Genomic DNA, 23,601 nt, shown 5'->3' on the forward strand with positions numbered 1-23,601 from the left:
TCTAGACTCCATACTTAATACATTTCTGAAGTTTTCAAAAGGCACCAGTCTCAGTGTTGTAAGGAACTCATTAGAATTTGTTATTAAAATAAGATTTTCCTTCCACTCCAATGATTGCATCATCTATGATGATCTGTTTTTTTCGAGTGCTATTGATCCAAATAAAAGTTTCCCAAAGCAATTTTGGCTACTTTTACTATTGCTGTTCAGTGGAAGAAATGTTCTTTTACATTTTTGTAAAATACAAAATACATTATGCCCAAAGATATAAGTATTTAAATAACCAGACTTCATATAAATATGTAAAATATATACGTAAATTAATATCTAAAATTTGCTGACTTCACATAGGATCAAATCAACAAAATGGATCATGTGTTTATAACCCAAACCATATGTAAATTTTGTCAAAGTTTTTTTCTGATAAAAATGTTATAATCTGTCAGCCACTAGTTCTATAATTTCACTTTGATTGTGCTTGAAATCCAACCCGTCTCACAAATGGTCATGCTCATTTTCTCAGTTTCAATGTCATCAAAATGCAGCTGTTCTGCCCAAAAAGGGAAATGTGGAAGTTATAACCAGGAAAGCTTGCTCAAGTGACTACAAAGACACTGATTGCTTTTTTTCTCAGATAGCAGATTACTTTGCAGTGAGCTTTCCTGTACCACCTCCCCTCCCCAAATGTGTAAAGTGGGCATAAATCATGTTAATGTGTTAGCATCATAAATTAGATACACCCCACCCAACTTTTGGCTTGTCACATGCTCCTTGTCCATGATCTAAAGGGACTGGACATTTTTATCAATATTAGGAGTTCACACAAGATGCTAGTGGCTGAGGTCCTTTTTAGGGCCTTGAGCCACATGGATCTAGACAGTTATAAGGTGGTATCTGCAATATGGATGTAATCAATTTAATAAATTGTTATCTGGAGGTACAATAGAAACTATCTAACTGAATTGGGAATGTGTTATTTATTTATTTATTTATTTTAAACAATAGCCAACCTTCTTGTCCCTAGGATTTTTAACACCTCCTCCCTCTAAACTTTACAGGTACTTCAAGTTCTTGGATCTACCAGTAGTCCCTTATGAAGATGTAGAATTTTTTTCAGGTCTGTTCTTACTAATTTCCTGAATTGTGAATGTCCTTCACAGAGTCCCTTTCCAGTTCCCTTCTTTGCTGAATTGGCTAACATATGTTGCACTTTCCACAAAATAATTTCCACAAGCACAAAATAATTGCTGCATTTGTGGCTCATGTTATAACATTGGTGTAATTAGCACTTAAAAAAGATACAAAATAAATTAGAACATTATTCCAAATGTGAAAAATTAGAAGGTAATTTTCACCTTTACTCTTTATTCATTGTTCCACACTAATTTAGTTACAAATTCTTGGATGTTAAAATGACCAAAACTATACCATGTAACCCTTTCAGTTGGCTCCCTTTTTTGGTAATGTATAGCGAGAAAACACCAGTTCCATGTTACCAAAACAACTTTAGAATTTTCTAATGAGAGTGAACAATGTTATTTTATATAATATCGCTTCTACATATGGTATATTTATATATACTATACTTAAAATATTTCTGGGTAGTTGGAAAAATTTGATTAAAGACAGTCTAACAAAACAAGTCTGTGTCCCAAGTAAAACAAGTATACCTAAAGTTCCATAAAAAAATTCATTGTGATGAGACTAATCAAATGTTGTTAACATTAACTGATGTTAAAATACATTTCTCGAAGAGGTTTATGTCTAATTAGTTATGAAAAAGCAATTTTAGCCTAGGTGTGTGTCTTATAGTTTTGGATGTTTCAGGGACTGTGTCTTTTCTAATGCAGAATGGGGCTCTCACTGCTAAGAGACTTGTAAAATATTTATGGTATGGAATAGTGGATAAATAGCTAGCATGCACAACTTGAATGCCAATTAATATCCTTGAAAATATTTTCAATGCTTTTAATAATTCAACATGGCTTATTTTACTAATGAAAATCTAGTTTAACCATTTCCATGGTAATGTGACTAAGTGGGTAAGGGAGTAAAAATAGCTTGAGGCTCACTAAAGCATTGGATGCCTTCACTATAGCTTTATTTCGACTCCACCTAATAAACATGCAAACTTCAGCATTAAGTATCCTTAACTAAAATCCATTCCATTTCATAACCAGATTGTTTGATCTATTTAGTGCTGGATCCAATTAGCATGCTTACAGAATTTGAAAAAGGAGATACATACCAAAATGTAAATCCCCAGGGAGAGCTAAGTGCAACAATCAGAAGGTGACTTGAGTCTGTCAAAGCCCTCTCTCACGGCTGATCTCAGGGCAGTTCGTTAGGAGTAATCCAGCACCATAAGAAATAGACTTGTAGTTCAGCTCAGTTTTTCTTCAATTAAAGTGCATTGTATCTGGATGGGAAAAGTCTCCACTCCCAGATTCTTCATCACTAGACACCGAAGGATTCTTGATGCTCTTTCTATCAGAGAAAATGGCCTTTAAAGTTTGCTAGGAAGATGCAGTGCAGAAGACAGGTGCTTGCTTCCTTAAATCGACATTTGGAGAAAAGAGGGCATAGCTAATGGGTGGGGATGAACACACAGCCCCTCTCCTTCCAGGTCCAGCAGAGAAGAAATTGAATGATTTTACCCACTTTGCTACACAGATGATTACAAGACCCGAAGCAATCACCAGGCTGGCTAAGGTACTTCATTTGATTATATTCTGTGAAGACAAAAATAAATGAAAACAAAAAATCAGAAGCATCCTCTCTAAATGTCTCCTCTCAGCCAAAAAGATGCTTTTTCTCATTGCCACTTACATGCAGAAGGCTTGGAGCAGCCTAGCTTGTGGCATCGTCCCTCCCCCGTGACAACCAGCACTCTCTCTCTCTCTCTCATTCTCTCTCTCTCCACTCACTCCCTCCCTCCCTGCCCTGGCTCCCTCCCTTTCTGCTTCTCTCTCTCCTCTCCAGCTGCCTTAGTCTGTTGATGCTGCTGCTGATTAATCAGGGATTCTGAAACAAAGAACCTACCTTCTGAAATAAGCAGTAATCTTTTTCCTCTGCTTCTGCAATCCGTCTGCATTGAACGGCAAAGCTGTCGGCCTTCTAGTACCTTGGATAGTTCCTGCTCCCTAGGCCCATTGGAAAAGGGAGAAGAAGCAACTGAAGAAATGGCAAGAAACCCGAAAGCAGCACCGTTCTACTTTGGATTTCGGCTCCCTGGGGGCTCCCATCCTCATTAACGGCCTGACTTCTAGGCAACAGAACCTCTCTCTTTTATCTGCCTGAGCTGAAGTCTGATTAGTAAATAATAAAAAGAGCGTAATGAAACCCCCTGCATTTATATCCACTATAGCACTCAGTCTTTATGGAGAAAATTTTAAATCCATCGAAAACAAATGCTAAGAGGATGTTTCCATGACAAGCTCTTCACCCCTGGTGGGGCTAATGAAAAGGAGCAGCAACTTAAACGGAACATCCAGATATCAGTTTGATACCCTCATTTGATATCAGTTTTGCCTCCACTCACCCTGCACAGCCGAGCCATGCACACAATTACTGCTGACGTACTTCAGGCTGCTGCTTGGGGAGAGAGGGGAGGAGCCTTTTAACCTCATCAAAACAGCTTCATGCCACCTGCTCCCATGGCATGAGAACAAAACTGGCCCACTTGGAAAGAACATGCACTGCATACACGTAAACGGAACAAAGGCCTCACTCAGAGAGGGCATTTTTTAAGCTAGAATAAGCTATAAAACAATTATGGTATGTGTCTTTAACTCCTGCTCTACACTCGCTGCTAAAATTATTTAAAGTCATTCTGTTTCCTATATTTTGTAAAGATTCTCCTCATACTGTCCTTAATATGCTATTGAAAAAATACATACATATCATGTTATATAGCACAACTTATATGTGTGTGTGTCCATATATGTATAGAAATACATGAGGGGTATTCAAAAATATCATGGGAAATGCATATTATAAAAAACTAACCATGAATTCGAAAAAAATTTTGTACCAAAATATATTTATTTTTAATTCCATTTGCTCAAATGTTTTTAAGTACCTTCACATATACATGTAAATACATATGTGTTAGAATGTGTGTGTGTATATATATATATATGTCTATCAGTTCATAAGTTTTTTCTAATTTCTCATCAGCATAAAAATATATTTTAATATGTTAAGCTTGATTGTGATAAAAACAACACTAGGAAATACATTTCTGCTTAATTTTAAAATAATGTTTTTGACAAGGGAAAATATGCTGCTTATTTGAGAGTGGCTTGTAGATTTTCCTATCACATTCTTTCCCAGTTAATCTTTTTGTAAGTGACCTTCACTTGCCACCTGACTTCCCCAAGGGTTATCCTAAACATCTAGATTCATAACTAATTTCTTGGAATAATGTGTTCTGAATATAAAATATTTTTCATAAATTAAAGACTATAAAAATAATAAACTTAAGTTTACCTTCCTAATTCTTGAATGCCAAGTAGAATTATGCTATTGTTTGGAAATTTTATTTCTTTAACTTGTAACTATCTATGCTAAATAAAATCAACATATTACAATTAACACAAGGCTTTCTGATTTCACATGTTCTAACTTGTACTCCTATTTCCTGGTCTTTGTACACCTGCTTTGTGGTTGGAACAGGTTCTTTGTTCGATGTTGGGAAGCACTCTGGAAAATTAGATAGATGAAAAGAAGGAAGGAAAATATGACTGGGCAAGAGGAAAGAATACATTTCTGTCTCTCCTCCCTACAGGATCTGTTTCTCCTCTCTTTCTGTCTTAGGAAAGTCTGACAGTCTTAATGCATTGCAGAAAAGTACCTCAAGCGCCACCTATAATCTAGTATCAGCCACCACACAGTGTCAACAGATTATTAATGTATTATTATTTTTGATAGTGACATGTCATCATAGAAATTGACTAAAAGTGAAAAAGATTCTTTATAGGGAAATGATATGACAGATACTTTTGTAAGTGGAAATCCTTTGTTATTACTGGTGATTTCATCATGTTTGGGGAGTTTGACAGTAGTGGAGGCTATATTTTGAACTACAGAGAACTAATATACCTAATATAACTCTAATAGAAAGTCCATTTCTACATCTGAGAAAACAAAACCCAGATAAGTAAAATTACCTGCTTCCAGCCTCACACTCACTGTATCATTAGGGGTGGGACCCAAGGTCACTGTGTAGACAACAGGTCTTATCCTCTTTGGCCAAGAGTGCCTATTAATTATCTTGATTTCATGCACCAGAGTAATGCAAACAATGTGGGAAGAGACTGACATATAGTTGCCACATGTAAAAAATGGTACAATTTTTACCACAGAAGTTGAGCAAAACGATTTTTTATTCTAAAACAAAAGAGAGGTCATTTTATTATAATGGATGGTTCTTTAGAGTTAATAATTTTGTTAGGAAATACATGACAATACCCTCCATCAATCCCTTCTATTTCCCCTTCCCTTCCCTTCCTTCCTTTATTTTCTTTTAATATATTTTCTTCTCTCTCTTTTCACAGAATAGGGCTTAGAAATCATCAGAGTATAAGAACCTAATCTTCTCAATCCCACATTCTTCTCTTCTAGATCTCAGTGTCTATTTGTAGAATAATTTCTTCTCTGGAGATGTATTAGTATGAGGTTTATGACATCTTTGGGGATTCCTGCATAGAAAGTCTCCAGAAAAATTTCTCCAGGTCTAACTGTGTGAAATAGAAAAGGATCTACCCTCTTTCAAATAACTTTAGAACAAAAGGAGAACTAATTTACGCTCATTTCAATAGTATCCAGAAAAAAATTAACTGGGCAAAATTTAAGTTGAAAATCTTTATGTTATGAATAAGGATATAGAAAGATACAAAAATCTCAATTATATTTATATGTTGACTTATTTCTTGAGTATCCTTATATGATACATAAATTATCTGGGTGTATTTTTTGTATAAAAAGCAATGCAAATGAGAAAAGTGAGAACTGAAATACAGCTATCTACTTACCTAAATTTTAAAGGATTTATTCAAATGCTCAAGATATACTCTCTGTTATAACAAAGCCCTCCTAGGTTTTTCCCTGATGTATAATCTATCTGTTATTTTTTCCACATTTAGCTTAGGGAAGTGACCCCTCTGTTACAATGGAATTATTTCACTAGGGAAAAAGCTAATCTCCTTCCCACCCAATCAGTATTTCTTTTTTTTTATTTCTTTTTTTAACTTTTATTTAATGAATATAAATTTCCAAAGTACAGCTTATGGATTACAATGGCTCCCCCCCCCCCCATAACATCCCTCCAACCTGCAACCCTCCCCTTATCCACTCCCTCTCCCCTTCCATTCACATCAAGATTCATTTTCGATTCTCTTTATATACAGAAGATCAGTTTAGCATACATTAAGTAAAGATTTCAACAGTTTGCTCCCACACAGAAACATAAAGTGAAAAATACTGTTTGAGTACTAGTTATAGCATTAAATCTCAATGTATAGCACACTAAGGACAAAGATCCTACATGAGGAGTAAATGCACAGTGACTCCTGTTGTTGACTTAACAAATTGACACTCTTGTTTATGGCATCAGTAATCACCCTAGGCTCTTGTCATGAGCTGCTAAGGCTATGGAAGCCCCCTGAGTTCACTGACTCTGATCATATTTAGACAAAGCCATGCAGTATTTCTAAGCATTCTGGCAACAGCATGAAATGGAAGTCTTCATAGAATGAGAAACATATACTCATGGTTTTTGCCTATAAAAACATTGATATCAACAAAATTCACACATATGGTTTAGGGTCATGGAGCAGCAAATAACAATATGGGAGCTTCAAGATCCTTAATATCCAATAATTAAAAATAAAGAAAAACTTATGATCTAATAAAATATTACACACAAAACTGTATTAACAGTGTCAAGGGGACACATTGGAAATAAATGGAGCAGCAAGAAACTTATCAACAGACCCAGACATTCCTCCTTTGTTCTGTCTACCAGATATTTTCTAGTGAAAATTTTATAAATATCATAAATCTGTTTATCTTCATTTTCAAAAGTAATTAAAATATTGCTAATGGGGCTGATGTCGTGGAGTAGCAGGTTGAGCTTCCTCTTGTTACACCAGCATCTCATTTCAGAGTGCTGGTTCGAGTGTCCACTATTCTGCTTCCAACCTAGCTTCCTGATAGTGTGCCTGAAACCGTAGTGGAAGATGGTCAGGTGCTTGGGCCCCTATCTCCCATTTGAGGGGCTCATCTGGATTTTCTAGCTCTTAGCTTTGGCATGGCCCAGTCCTAGCATTGGCAGGCATTTGAGGCATGAACCAGTGGATGGAAGATCTCTACATCTTCCTTTCTCTCTGTTGCTCTGCTTTCCAAATAAATAAATAGATAGATAAATAAATAAATATTTAAAAACAACTAAAATATTTGTAAAACAGGATATAAATGTTCTACTGAATCAGACATGCCCATTCCAACCATTTACTCTATTTGAATAAATAATTTCTACTTTAGTTTCTAAGAAAGCAATGGAAAATAGAGTAATTCCTTCTCCTAGAATAGATGCAATCAATTTTATGAATAATTACTCCTCACTTAGTTACTCCTTACTAAATCCACTAGAGTGAATGTAATTCCAATTTAAATAAAATTGATGTTTGATGGAAATTGACAAGGTTTTGATAAATATTTCCTTTGCTAAATATTAAAACATCCTGTGATCCTACATTAATTTTATTGTGATACAGCACAAGACTTTACAGTGAATTAATAGAAGAGGTCAGAAAGCCCAGGAGAAGCATACGAGGTTATTTAATGTGCTATTAATATGCCATTGCTTATCAATAAATAATAAAATTAAATGAACAGAAAAATGCATGCATATAGATACAAGCACTTTTTTACAGCCTCTTGCATAAAAATAAATCTAGACACTTTCAATTCCAAATCTGGTCCAAGAGACTTTATTTTCAGCACCATCTCAGGGTTTGCTAAATATGCAGAAGCTCCGGTCCTTCCCCAGATGGCCTGTCTGAATCATGTTAGGTGCTATAAAAAGATATCATTTACCTGGAAGTTTAAACAACAGAAACTCATTTCTCACAGTTCTGGAGGTTGGAGAGTAGTCAGATTCTGATAAGAGCTCTTCCTGGTTTCCTCACTGGGCAAAGGGCTGGTAGAGGACAGAGAAACATTCTTGTGCTGCTTCTCCTATCTGCACTAATCCTTCATGAGGGCTCTGTCCTCATGAGCTAATTACCCCCTAAAGGCTCCATCTCCAAACACTTCCTCATTGAAGATTGGGATTTCAACACATGAACGTTGGGGGACAGACTTGTCGTCCACAATATTGACTCACTAGGACTTGTGGTTTAGTACGTGGATAAATGATTGGGGTACATACCCTAGTGTGAGAAGCACTGTCAAAATATATTCCTATGATGAAAGAAATGCGGTGTATCTACACCTTTAAGAACAATACCAACTAGCTGCACATGGCTATTGAACAGCTGAACTTGCTCAGTCCAGCTGAGGAAATAAAGTTTAAATTTTATTTTATCTTAATTGATTTAAATTTAAAATCTACATGTATGTGGTGGCTCCTATATGTAAAAATGCAGCTTTGCTTTTAAAATATTTATATATAAAAACAATTACCGTAAAAAATTTTAATATGACCTTGGGGTTAAAATGTTCCCTCTAAAGATAAAATGTCCAGCAATAGAAGTTGGAAAATTAAAATATAATGGGTCTCTTAAAATTATTATGCAGATCTATCTTCATTTCTGTGAATGTAGGTCCTACATATAAAGAGAGAAAGGGCAGTAGCTCCAGGAAACAACTGAATAACTGGTACACGGCTTATCCTGTACCCCAACAGCACAACAATGGGCAAGACATAAAATCCCTCTGATCATTCACTTATTGGTCTGGAAAATGACAATAAAAATTATTGCACAAACTCATACACTTACTAAGAAGACTAAATTGTTCTACATTAAGGTCCATATTTAAAATTCTGTCCAGCATTTAATAAGTATAAGTAAACACTAGCTGATTTTAGTAACAAAAGTAATTGTAGTAATAGGAAGCAATGCTTGAAAGATAACCAGTGATAAGCATGTATTTGCTGAGTCATGCATTTTTTTCAGTTATCAAATTTAGAGACCATTTCTATTATCCCACTGGAAACACTATTTTGTCTTATCCTCTACAACACTATAGTCTTCTGTTTTTTCCTCCTATTTCAGTGACCCTTCCTTCCTTCTCTGTTCTGCTGTCTCCTCTATTTGAATTCTAATTGTTGAAATGCCCATATCTAAGGCTTTGCCCTCTAACCCATCTCTGTCCATATTTTTCTTGCTGATATCCCAGCTCAAAAAAGAAAAGCAGGAGCCTGCGCTGCTGTGGTGTAGTGGGTAAAGCTACCACCTACAGTGCAGGCATCCCATATGGAAGCCAGTTCACTTCCCATCCAGCTCTCTGCTATGGCCTGGGAAAGCAGTAGAAAATGGCCCAAGTCCTTGAGCCCTGGAACCCGCATGGGAAGACCCGGAGGAGGCTCTGCTCCTGGCTCCTCGCTTCAGATCAGTACAGCTCTGGTCGTTGCGGCCATCATGGGAGTGAACCAGCAGATGAAAGATTTCTCTCTTTCTCTCTCTCTCTCTCTCTCTCTCTCTCTCTCTCTCTCTCTCTTTATCTCTCTGTCTCTCCTTCTCTCTCTGTGTTACTGACTTTCAAATAAATAAATAAATCTTTAAGAAAAAGAAAAGCAACTCAGTCATTATTATGTCAACCATATTATGTCTTCCAAAGACCTATCACCATCTGATATTTGACACACATGGGTACATACACAGCTATATTGAATATATTTAACTACTATTTTCATTTTGTTTTTATTTTTGTTTATTCAATATAATAAACAACTGAAATACATAGGAAAGAATATATCGTGATTTGTGCATACATGGAATAATTTGCATGCATGAGCATATTATTCATACTAATAACAGTGATACAAAAAGCACATATTTGTACATGATATTTCTTATGTGTCCTATATATATTAGCTTGTTCAGTCACCTTATGAGAAAGACAATCTATTTTTTAAAAGATTTGCTTATTTGAAAGAATTATGTAGAAAGAGGGAGTGATAGAGAGAGACACACACAGAGAGAGAGAGACATCTTACTGGTTCACTCCCCAGATGGCGGCAAAGGCCAGAGCTGGGCAAAGCTGAAGCCAGGAGCCAGGAGATCCTGTGTCTCCTGGTACAGTGTCTCCCCAAACACTTGGATCATCCTCTTCTGTTTTCCCAGGCCATTATCAGGGAGCTGGGTTAGAAGTGGATCAGCTGGGACATGAACTGGTGTCCATGCTGGAAGTTGGTGTATCAGGCAGCAGCTTATCCCACTACACCACAGTGCTGACCCTGAGGAAGAAACTAATTCTTCTCATTTTACAAACTAGAATCTTGAGGCCAACAGAGTGAGGCCGTCCAGTGGGGCTGGGGGTGTCTGTGGGACCCTTGGACGTAGGCAGAATGTCCTTCACAGGCAGGCTGCCAGCTGTGGGGCTGGGGGTGTCTGTGGGACCCTTGGACGTAGGCAGAATGTCCTTCACAGGCAGGCTGCCAGCTGTGGGGCTGTGGGTGTCTGTGGGACCCTTGGACGTAGGTAGAATGTCCTTCACAGGCAGGCTGCCAGCTGTGGGGCTGGGGTGTATGTGGGGCCCTTGGACGTAGGTAGAATTTCCTTCACAGGCAGGCTGCCAGCTGTGGGGCTGGGGGTGTCTGTGGGACCTTTGAACGTAGGTAGAATGTCCTTCACAGGCAGGCTGCCAGCTGTGGGGCTGGGGGTGTCTGTGGGACCCTTGGACGTAGGCAGAATGTCCTTCACATGCAGGCTGCCAGCTGTGGGGCTGGGGGTGTCTGTGGGACCCTTGGACATAGGTAGAATGTCCTTCACAGGCAGGCTGCCAGCTGTGGCTGGAAAGCTTGTTTCCAGACTGGCCAGTATCTCCCCCACCAATAGCTGCTTGTGCTGCACCTGTGACCTTGTGTGGTTTTACAGCACGTCTTCAAGTTAGCTGCAAACTTCGCCCAGAGCTAGCAGAGGAGGGGGCTAAGTCCCTAAGGAGAATCAGTTTGTCTTGAAGAGATCCCCACTATCTCTATGAGCCCCAAGCCAATCAACATACTGTATGTGAAACCTCTCTTCCAATAGGCACCCCCATAGAATGACCCAGCGAACTAAGAGTAATGCCTTAAAAACCCTGAGCACTTCTGACAACCAGTGTCCCCTTCAGGTACTCTGCCAGGTCTCCTCTTGGGTCAGATGCTTCTCTGTCACTTTCCAATAAAATAAAATAAAATTTTCTGATTCTTTGCAAATTGTTTCCCAGTTTTTTATTTCTATACTGACCTGAGGAAAAGAACTCACAAAACTCACTCCAGCAACCATCCTACCCTCCATGACCCATAACACAGAGTTTCAGTGATCTGTCTAGGTTATGCTGAAGGAGGTCTAGTACCAAAAAAGAGGGGAAAAAGCATAATTGGGTTCATATATGGGTGGTGGCATTTTCCCATGCTTTGGAAAATATAGATTTATGTGTTGTTTAATTTTCTCCAATAGTGCATACTAACTTTATAATCATTTTATACGGTAACTTGAAGGAAAACGTAAAATCACATCTTTGCAAAATTCCCCATGAAAGGGAAGTCATTGGAATCTGGGTTTCCTATTATTATCTTTTAAATATTTATTTTATTTATTTGAAAGACAGAGTTACAAAGAGGTAGAGACAAGAGAGGTCTTCCATCTGCTGGTTCACTCCCCAGATGGCTGCAACCGCCGAAGCTATGGAGCCATGAGGATCTGCAGCCAGGAGCCAAGAGCTTCTTCTGGGTCTCCCATGCAGGTGTAGGGGCCTAAGGACTTGGGCCATCTTCTACTGCTTTCCCAGTCCTAGCAGAGAGCTGGATTGGAAGAGGAGCAGCCAGGGCTAGAACCTGGCACCCATATGGAATGGCGGCGCTTCAGGCCAGGGCTTTAACCTTCTGTGTCACAGCCGCTGGCCCCCGATTATTTTTATGTGTGTGTGCTGATGACATTTATTTTCCATTTTTCAATCTCGATGATTTCATTAAAAAAAAAAAGTCCTTGCCACCCTCACTGGTTTCTTGGTCACACCTGCGGCTACTCTCCATTTCCACACACTGTCACCTCCCCTCCATACCTCACATTACACACCAAGAATACCCCGTGGTACTCTCTTTACCCCAGGGATGGGCAACCCACCCCCACCCTGCTGCCCAGACTCGGCAGGGAGTTGCTTCCCCGCCCTACGCACACCTGAGAGCCAGCCAAGGATCCGCTCACGCCAACCCCCACACCAGCTAGGCTCCTTCAGGCCTGGCTACTGCTCCACGCTCAGGAGACTTTCAGTGGCTCCCTGCAATCCTTGCCTTGTGCGTACTTTTGATAAACACCGGGCACCAACCACGCGGCAGGCACTACTCTAGGCAAGGTCACCGCGGAAGGTTCGGGATGTTCTGTGCCCGTGTCCCCGCGGGCGGGCACCGCCCGGGTCCGGCTCCGCGATGCCCAGCTCGCCCAGTCCTCTCCGCTCAGCCTCCTCCTCCCACCGCCGCGCCAGCATCCCAGCCTGGCGGACCCAAGCCCGCCTCTGCGGGGCGGTTCCCGCGAGCTGAGCCCGCCCACCTCGCCTGTAGTCCGGGGCAGGTGCTGGAGAGACAAAGGCCAAGGGAAAGTCGCCCTTGCGACAATCAGCCCCTCCCGCGAGGCCTCCCTCGCAGCACAACACACAGCTTCACTGGGCTTCCAGCTCCACAGCCCCATTTACTTTAAAGCGAAAAGGTGGGGCCTGGCTTGGAGGAATGAAAACATTACCAGTGCGTTGCCGAGGTCCTCATAGCTGCAACAAAGAGACAGAAATTTTACAGAAAGTATGAATTTGTTGGTCAGATAGGATTTGGGGGAAGATTAATAAAGAAAGGACAGGATTGCAGGTGGAAACAGCACCTGTCTAATTAAAATATTTGAAATATAGTTTAGATTATGTCCTTAAGGTTTGGGTCCTGGTGGGTTTTCTGTGACTGTTTTACTTGCGGTGGAGCCAAGTTCTGCTCACGTTTTCAGCTCCTGCTACATAAAATGCTACTAATTGTCTCACCTGAATGGGGACATCGCAACTTACTTAGCTCACACAGTTAATAAATTCTTTAAAACGCCCATCAGTAATTAGAACAGTGAAAGAAACAAATGATATCTGGAGTCTACAATAAATTCTCTTCCAAGCCTGTTTGCTTTCCTTTTTTAGTTCCTACGAGTAGAGTTATTTCACAGAATTTTAAAACCGATGAAGGAGGTCATTGGATACCAATACTGTCAAAACGTGAACACCACTGAAATGACAAATCCAAGATTATCATTCCTCAGTGTCTTGATCTTCTAACTCTAACTTGACTATGAAACAAATTTAATGAGCTCTTGGAAAAGTTTTAATTTAATTGTTTTATTTGGTTGGCATTATTATGAGATAAATTTAAAGGCAGAAATCAGACATTGGTGATAATTCAGTCTAACTCATGCCATAAACAGATGAGGAACTGAGAGGCAGAAAGGTAAGTAGATGCATGAGAAGAACTATTTGGGTGTCCGGGACACCCTATCATTCTAGTGTGCAAACTTTAATTTTCATTCATAGTTCTTTAAGCTTTTTTTTTTTTCAGGAGGTAAAGAAGAATCAAGTACAATATTTTAAGTGTAATTTGGCAGTAAAATGCATATTGTGCAGAGAAGTGGCAAAGAAATATTTGTTGGGATTTGAGCAATCTATTTTGAGGGGTGAGTGTTGTGGCATAACAGGTTAAGGAACTGTCTGCGATGCTAGAATCCCAAATGGGCAGCCGGCGCCGCGGCTCACTAGGCTAATCCTCCGCCTTGCAGCGCTGGCACACCAGGTTCTAGTCCAGGTCGGGGCACCGGATTCTGTCCTGGTTGCCCCTCTTCCAGGCCAGCTCTCTGCTGTAGCCAGGGAGTACAGTGGAGGATGGCCCAAGTGCTTGGGCCCTGCACCCGCATGGGAGACCAGGATAAGTACCTGACCCCTGCCATCGGATCAGCGCAGTGCGCCGGCTGCAGCGGTCATTGGAGGGTGAACCAGCGGCAAAGGAAGACCTTTCTCTCTCTCTCTCTCTCTCTCTCTCTCACTGTCCACTCTGCCTGTCAAAAAAAAAAAAAAAAATCCCAAATGGGCGACAATTTGGGTTCCAATCCTGGCTGCTCCACTTCCAATCTAGCTCTTTGCTTACGTGCCTGGGGCAGCAGAAGATGGCCCAAGTACTTTGATCCCTGCATCCATGTGGGGGACGCAGATGAAGCTCCTGGCTCCTGGTTTCTAAAAGTCTGCCCTTTCCTTCAGACAGTTACTAAATTCCCACTCCACGGTATTTATGTTCATATACCAGTGGATTCTAACTTTTAGTTATCAACTAGTTTAGCAATTTTTCTAGTTTTGAATAGGTCACTGACAACAGGAAACTTGTTATTATTATCCCCTAATTATTCTGTCCAATGCTATGCAAGTACCTCTACAGTGTACTAATGAAAATGATAGAAATGAAACATGAAAGCAGAACAGATAAATAATTTGTAGCTAGGAAAACTACATTTTTGAAAATTCTTTCAAATTTTATGTTTTGTTCTATGTATGAAATAAATGAATATGGAACAGAATGCCAAACAATCAAAGAATATACAGAAAGCCATCCCTTGGGACATGAAATATACTATCTTTAGCAAGAAGACAAAGATGAAAGCAAGTCAGCTACTTTTCAAGATTAGATCACATTTGATCTAAAGTTTAAGAGACTTGCAATGAATCTGAAGAAAGTACAGAGAATCAGGCCAAGCACACTCAATCACTGTAGGTAGGAAAATTACTTTACTGGTTTTGAAAGTGAAAAAATTTTGGGGTCAAAATTGTGGCATAGTTGGTAAAGCTGCCACCTGCAGTGCTGGCATCCCATATGGGTGCTGGTTTGAGTGCTAGCTGCTCCACTTCCAATCCAGCTCTCTGCTATGCCTGGGAAAGCAGTAGAAGATGGCGCAAGTCCTTGGGCCCCTGCTCCCATGTGGGAGACCTGGAGGAAGCTCCTGGCTCCTGGCTCTGGGTTGGCTCAGCTCCGGCCTTTACAGGCAACTGGGGAGTGAACCAGCAGATTGAAGACATCTCTCTCTCTCTCTCTCTCTCTCTGCCTCTCCTTCTCTCTCTGTGTAACTCTTTTGAATAAATAAATAAATCTCTAAAAAAAAGAAAGTGAAAAATTCTTGAAAATATAAATACCCAGTGGGTGCCTGGTGCAGGGGCTGCAATAAGTGGATATTCAGTATATACTACTGTTGTCTTCCCTCCCCTGTGGAGACTTGGATTGAGCTCCTGGCTTTTGTAATTGTCTCTTGAGGGCATTTAGGAGTGTACCAGCAGATAGGAGCTCGAGCTCTTTCTCTCTCACTTTCAATTTGGTCTTTTCCCTCTGACTCTCAAAAATAAAATAATAATAGGGGCTGGCGCTGTGGCACAGTGAATTAAAGCCTTGGCCTGAAGCACCGGCATCCCATATGGGCACAGGTTCTAGTCCTGGCTGCTCCTCTTCCAATCCAGCTCTCTGCTAGGACTGGAAAAGCAGGGGAAGATGGCCAAAATCCTTAGGCCCCTGCACCCATATGGGAAACCCGGAAGAAGCTCCTAGCTTCTGGCTTTGGTTCAGCGCAACTCAGGCCGTTGCAGCCATCTGGGGAGTGAACCAGAGGATGGAAGACCTCTCTCTCTGTCTCTACCTCTCTCTGTTACTCTGTCTTTCAAATAAATAAAAATGAATCTTTGAAAATAAATAAATAAGTAAAATAATAATATAAAACAAGAAAAATGTACAGCATAGGGACATAATATACCTTGAATATGGCTCACCTCCCCAACTCACATGGGCATTTGATACGCAAATTCACAAATTATAGGTATTGGGAGGTGTTTAGGCAGCGGGTATAATGAACATCTTTGGTCATAAAAGAGTATACCTTAGGAGGTAATTTTTTCTTTTTTTCTTTTTTAAAGATTTATTTATTTTACTTGAAAGTCGGAGTTACACAGAGAGGAGAAGGAGAGAGAGAGAGAGAGAGAGAGAGAGAGAGAGAGGTCTGCCATCGCTGGTTCACTCCCCAGATGGCTGCAATGGCCGGAGTTGCACCGATCCGAAGCCAGGAGCCAGGAGATTCTTCCGGGTCTCTCACATGGGTGCAGGGGCCCAAGAACTTGGGCCATCTTCTACTGCTTCCCCAGGCCATAGCAGAGAGCTAGATAGGAAATGGAGCAGCCAGAACTAGAACTGGCGCCCATTTGGGATGCCGGCGCTTCAGGCCAGGGCTTTAACCCACTGCGCCACAGAGCCGGTCCCAGGACGTAATTTTTTCAAGAGCATTGATTACAAAAGCTAAGTTGGTCTTACCATGTGATCCTTCTTCCAACCATGCTCTGCCATTATCATCCTCTTTCTAGATAGTCAAACCAATGCGCCTGCCTGACTTGGGATGTGAAATTCCAAAACTGTGAGACAAAGAAACTTCCTTCTTTAATAAGTAGCTTGTTTTAAGTGTTTGTTATAGTGGCAAATAGTGGGCTAATACAGAATAACAGACACTTTCCTTTCCTCCATCTCCGTCTCCTGATATTTCCCTTTTCTGTTAAGTACCAAATTAAATGAGAGGCGCACAAAATAAACAATGAACAAATACGAAGTTTTATAAATAAGTTCTACCTGTGCATCTACTGAAGAGGATTCACCTTGGGGAGGGGAAAGGATATAGAAATAAGAAGAGTTTTGTTTCAAATTCTATATTCTCAGTTTAGATTAGTTCTTGTTATCCTCTAGAGACTTCTATTACATTTTCTCTTATCTGCTGATGTTTGGATGAGTCCTTTCATAAATTTGTGCTTCTATTCCTCATAATAAAATATAAACTATAGTTACCATCTCTATATAAACAAAAGAAGTATTGGAATTTTAGGAATATTATAAGGAAACCATATTAAACCACATAACATAAATCAGATACAAAATATTTTTCTTTTCTATTTTTATTTTTATAAGAAAAGAACAGGAAGTCAGAAAAATAAGTGTGACTTGTACAGTCCATATAGGACAAATCTGTGGTCAGGATTTAATGTTCTAACTCCCAGTTTGGTGTTCTTCCCCTCTCCTTCCTGACTCCATATGAAGATCAAGATGAACAGATGGAATCAAACTTACAGATATTCATCTAAGAAAGTTTGTTGTGCTCACGTGTGTTCCTAGGTGCAGTCATCCGGGAAATTATGTAGTGAAGTTTCCTTTAAAATGCATGTAACTGATATGAAGAAAAATATTTGTCTTGGAATTTTTTCCCCCTTTAATTTTTGTGTACTGACATAGCGTCAAGAATTCTTTTCAACTCTATCTGACCCCCTTAAAAACAAGAGTCATGAGAAATACAAAAGTCAGAAGAATATAAAGGCATATCTTGAATAGATAAGTAAGTACACACACACACATACACACCATACCCCCTTGAGTCTTCAAAAAGGATCTTCAAAATTTCTTTTTTTTTAACTTTTATTTAATGAATATAAATTTCCAAAGTACAGCTTATGGATTACAATGGCTTCCCCCCCATAATTTCCCTCCCACCCGCAACCCTCCCCTTTCCCACTCCCTCTCCCCTTCCATACACATCAAGAATCATTTTCAATTCTCTTTATATACAGAAGATCAGTTTAGCATATATTAAGTAAAGATTTCAACAGTTTGCACCCACATAGAAACATAAAGTGAAAAATACTGTTTGAGTACTAGTTATAGCATTAAATCACAATGTACAGCACATTAAGGACAGAGATCCTACATGAGAACTAAGTGCACAGTGACTCCTGTTGTTGACTTAATAATTTGACACTCTTGTTTATGGCATCAGTAATCATCCTAGGCTTTTGTCATGCGTTGCCAAGACTATGGAAGCCTTTTCAGTTGGCCGACTCTGATCATATTTAGACAAGGTCATAGTCAGAGTGGAAGTTCTCTCCTCCCTTCAGAGAAAGGTGCCTCCTTTGATGACCTGTTCTTTCCACTGGGATCTCACTCTCACTCGTGGAGATCTTTCATTTAGTTTTTTTTTTTTTTTTTTCCCCAGAGTGTCTTGGCTTTCCATGCCTGAAATACTCCCATGGGCTTTTCAGCCAGATCCGCATGCCTTAAGGGCTGATTCTGAGGCCAGAGTGCTGTTTAGGACATCTGCCATTCTATGAGTCTGCTGTGTATCTCGTTTCAAAATTTCATGGCTGGGTGCCAGCACCGTGGCTCACTAGGTTAACCCTCTGCCTGCAGTGCTGGCATCCCATATGGGCGCTGGGCTCTAGTCCCGATTGCTCCTCTTCCAGTCCAGCTCTCTGCTGAGCCCAGGAAGGCAGTGGAGGATGGCCCAAGTGCTTGGGCCCTGCACCCACATGGGAGACCATGAAGAGGCACCTGGTTCCTGGCTTTGGGTTGGTGCAGCACCGGCGGTAGTGGCCATTTTGGGAGTGAACCAATGGAAGGAAGACCTTTCTCTCTGTCTCTCTCTCTTACTGTCTATAACTCTACTTGTCAAATAAAAGAAAAATTGTGGTAAATGAGTATTATGAAAAAATGAACAAATTTCATTTTTTGTCAAAATAAACCTAATTTAATTCTATTTTCCACAATATTTTGATATAATGTATGTAAATATATTTCAAAGTCAATAAATCATAATCTTAAACTCTATTTTAATATTATTATTAAACTATACTAAAATCTAGGATTTTTAAAAATCAGTCTTTCATACATGTTTCCTATTTCATTTTGTTAAATAAAATTAGAATGTGAAATGCAGTATGGCTGTGCCCTGAGCAGATAGAAGATAAAAATCCAGATAAAATTAAAAATGATTTTCTTTTTTTTTTTGAAGGATTTATTTGTTTGTTTGAAAGGCAGAATTACAAAGAGATAGAGGCAGAGGCAGAGAGAGAGAGGTCTCCCATCTGCTGGTTCACTCCCCAAATCGCTGCAATGACTGGAGCTGGGACAGTCTGAAGGCAGGAGCCTGGAGCTTCTTTCTGGGCTCCAATGTGGATACAGGGGCCCAAGGACTTGGGCCATCTTCTGCTGCTTTCTCAGGTACATTATAAGGGAGCTGGATTTGTGGTTTTACCCACTATGTCACAGCGCAGGCCCACAACTGATTGCATACTACACTTATTTAGGAGATTTTTATCTAACCTAAAATATTCAAAGCATTATCCATTAGAATTAATTTTCATTCAATTTTAAGAGACAACATGCAAAATTTAAAAATTATGGAAAATTTCTACAGCATATTGAGTTTGGCTGTTTTCCAACCATTTTAATTAGTGGACTATTTTAATGGATATATTTTTCTGTAAGAAATACATTCAAATGTTGACAGACATGCCTTAAACCCATTGAAAGCTATAGTATTGTCTTTCTATTCTAGTCCTGAAACTAAAATTTATAACTGAAAATAGTGTACAGTAAGTAATTTATATAACTTAAATAAATAGTCAATTTATTGAAATATTTATATACTATCAAACTTATTTATGGAATGTAGTTATATGTATATATTATAAAATATACAAGTACCTTTATAGTAATAAATAAAAGAAACAATAAATATATATTTATGAATAGAACTATATCTATATACTATAAAGTATAATATGTATTTTTGAAGTACTTACATATTCCTGAACTTATTTGTAGACAATGAACTCATTTGGTTCTGCATGAGTCAGTGATTTTTCTCCCCAGTCTAACTCAAGTCACATTGGAGCACTTACATCTTTCCCTTACTTGCATGGTGGCTTTGGATGCTAATGAGAAAATTCTCTAAGAATATATGCCCAAGGCTAACTATTTTTGCTGTTGGGTCTACCTTGAGTTGTGAATGTTAATTCTTGCTTGTGATAGGAACCCTACTTAAATTATCTGGAAAAAGAGAAGAGAGTTATTTTTAAAATACTGTGGTATGTTCTTTCATCCCTAGGGTCTTAACAATCAATGATGGAGTTCTGGGGGGGAGGGAGTTTGATGCACACCAGAGACAGCTAGACCTAGACCTGAATGCCATGAGAATCTCACACTCTATCTGGTTCATCCTCCTTTTCTTTTTCTTTTGTTTTTGGTGAATCTTGGCTTGATTTCCTTTAAATATAGACTAGATTTCTCCCTGTTACAGTAGATACAGTTGTCAATAACTCTCAAGTCTGCCATCTAACAGTCTTCATTATTGAGAAGAATTGTCCGTATTTGAAGTTTGAGGAAAGAAATGACAATGAAGGGACACACATTATACATCTCTTCCCTTTAAGAATGTGACCTGAAAGAGGCATAAGTCACTATTGCTCAAATCTTACTTGTGAAAATTTAGACCCATGGCCAAACTTGTCTGTAAAAAAGACTGAAAAGCTGGTCTTTCCTGGGGCATCTATAGTGTCAAATAAATTTAAGAACTCTCTTCAAGGAAAGAAACGTGGCATAAATATTAGAAGGAACTAATTTCAGTAATTATGACAATGAAGATGTAATAAGAATAACTCAAGCATTGATTAATGGGGTAATTGGAGTAGTAACAGAGAAGGAACAAAAGTGAATGGTTTCCCAAAGAAGACAGGAATTTCGTAGACATCCTTTAAAAAACTGCTACTGCAAATAAGGATTTTACTTTAAAAATAGTTTTCATATTTATTTTTCTAATTAAAATTATGACCAAACCCATCTCATTTTACTTTCCATTGTATTATGGTAGCTTTATTCCGAATGTTAATAAGTGTGTTTGCCAGAGAACTCAGCAGCTTGTTTCCTTAATCATGACAACAGAATTTCTGAAAGCTTCTGATGAAGAGATTAAAAATAGTGTGCTGGATCCTCCCAGTCGAGCAACTTCTCACTGGGTGGAAAGTAGGACATTAGAAGCAATTTTCTCCAACAGAAGTTAAATAGTACTCCAGCAAAGCCGCACCAACTGCCTCATTCTGAGCACTTATCTAAGACCTGGAAGCAGCTGAGTCCCTAAGTAGAGCCTGCCCCAATACACCTTGCAATTGCTCCTCTCATTCCACACGAAAAGCAGAAACAGTCAATGCTAATCCAGGTACCCAAATCAGAGACACCTCCAAAATACTTGTCAGCATAAGAGCCCCCGTTATGTGGGTCTCAAGGTGTTCTGAAATGGAAGTGTTTCTGTTATGTCCACCTAAATATCTTTCATATTTTAAATCTGATGAGTAATCCTTCGTATCACTTCCTGCCAAAATATCCATTGTATATTTTAACTGGGTGAGGATGGCTGCCACATAGCTAAATTGGAATCATGCATATTTTTAGTGCTCCATGAAAAGGCTTACATAAAGAGCAACTCTATTCACTCTATTGGGATCTTCTTATGTAAAAGGCCTGGCACCAGTGTAAGGTATTATTATGACTATAAAAGCTCCTCACTCTGTAATCATAGGAAAGGCAGTATTATGGAGAAATACCATGCAGTTGCATGGCAACTGAATCCTCACGGAGTTAGTTACCACACAGAGGAGTTATTATGAGTACTTCAAACCCGTGCAGCCAAAAGAGTGTCCAGAACCATAAGCAGGTAAACATGCACCTGTTGCCCAAGGACATTTTCTCCTCCTTTCTGGTAATTGTATGGAACTGACACCAGCAATGTGGTTTTTGTTTCTTTGTACAGAGCCTAAATACCAGTTAATGATATTTGCTTTGACAAATTTCTAGCACTCTTTTTTTATTGCATGAGACTGAAAAAGCACACACATCAAAACTTTGAACAACAATGGGAACACCTTGTGCTCATCCAGATGATTTTAGAAATGTTAAAGTATCCTACTAACCCCTAAAGTGGGTGAAATATCTCAAGTTCTTCTATTAAAACCAAAAATGCAAGTATTTATATTAACTAATTGTTCTCTCTTTATAATTAACAATTTGACCTTTTGAGAATTACTCTTTCCTCACTGTCAATTCATGAGGGATGAATGGGGCTGAAACCCTACTGCACAGGATGTGCAGGTAATGCATAACCAACTAGTGGACCAATTTCATTTCTCTGGTAACTCAGAGACTGAGATTGGCTCATAATTCAGCATACGGCAAAGCTATAACAATGACACTCATTCTAAGGCTTCTGTTGGAAATTTTGGGGAAGAGTAACTCCCTTTCTGCTGGACTGTTCACCAGGAATGATGGTGACCACTTTGCTTCCTGGGGACATAACTTTACCAGGGTGATGCCAGCACAGGGGACTGTAGAGCCAAGAGATGGAAGAGAAAGAATGACAAGTATTTCATGGGAATTCTTGCATCCAGCTGAGACACAATTTCATTCCCAAAGTTTATTACTGGACCCTTTTTTGTCTTTAAAATTTAAGTAAGCTTGAGTTAATTTTCTGCCATTTGCAACTAAGATTCCCTACAGATATCCATGCATGATCTTGAACTTTGGAATTTACATCTGCTCTCCACCACCTAGAGCAAGATATATACCCTCCCTGAGCAGCAATTTATTTGCTTTGCTGTGTGTGTGTGTGTTTGTGTGTTTGAAATCATCATGATAGTGGTAACTTAACTCAAAATTTTGTTTGCATTAATCGACACAATGCATGTGAAAAACTTACCTAGGTGTCCAGGATAAGGAAATGAACTCTGTAAACGGTATTATTATTTGGTAAATATTTGCAGAGGTGTCTGTGAAATGAGAAGAGTAAGAGTGTACACAGAGAACATGACCCTTTCAGGGATACACTCAATTTCTCATATGCTACTCTCTGGACCACTAGTTCTTGAGTTTCATTTAAACTAAGGAACATTAGTTGGTCTTTAACTGATTTCTTTGGAGCAAGAAGGCAGTATAAGCCATTACTATGCAAGCTGGAATAAACCTCCCTCCAACTTGTTTTCTCAAAGCAAACTTCTGTCTTCGGTCTCTTCTCTCTTAGATAACTGACACAATCTTGGATCTTCAAGACATGCTGGGAAGTCCTTTGCATAAAAGGTTTCCTCCTGCCATGTGAAATATTTCTCCAGTAATAAAACACCAAACATAGGATACAAGCTTGGAAAGAGAATGAGATAAGAGAAAAAAATGTACTGATCATGAAACACAAATTAATATCTCATTTTATTGTCCTTAAGATATAACTAATATTGTTACACGAGCCACTGTGTTATCAAGAAGTCCCCAAAATTTCTCATTTCATGGCTCCTTCTCATTTTAGTAAAATTTTCAGGGCACCTGTCGACCAAAAAAAAAAAAACACCTAACTTTCCATTTATTAAATGATTAGATCCATATATTTAAATAACTTTTTATTATATCCATTTTATACCAATATTTAAAGAGATACATAAATATTGAACAAAAATACTTTTATTGCATTCTAAAATATCCACAGTTACTCATTA

The 23,601-nt window shown here is 39.1% G+C and overlaps 1 protein-coding gene across 1 annotated transcript in view; it reads right to left on the reverse strand.

Annotated features, from left to right (window-relative positions):
* The window catches only part of NYAP2 (neuronal tyrosine-phosphorylated phosphoinositide-3-kinase adaptor 2), a 308,720-nt gene extending 305,059 nt beyond the window's left edge, over positions 1-3,661 (reverse strand). Inside the window, exons 1-2 of the mRNA XM_002712507.5 lie at positions 3,043-3,661; positions 2,249-2,732 (exon numbers count right to left, since the gene is read on the reverse strand). The gene's annotated coding sequence lies outside the window, so the exon portion shown is untranslated. The remainder of the gene's footprint in view (positions 1-2,248; positions 2,733-3,042) is intronic.
* Positions 3,662-23,601: the final 19,940 nt, after the last annotated feature.

This window comes from Oryctolagus cuniculus, chromosome 3 (assembly GCF_964237555.1).
Source record: "Oryctolagus cuniculus chromosome 3, mOryCun1.1, whole genome shotgun sequence".
NCBI lineage: Eukaryota > Metazoa > Chordata > Mammalia > Lagomorpha > Leporidae > Oryctolagus > Oryctolagus cuniculus.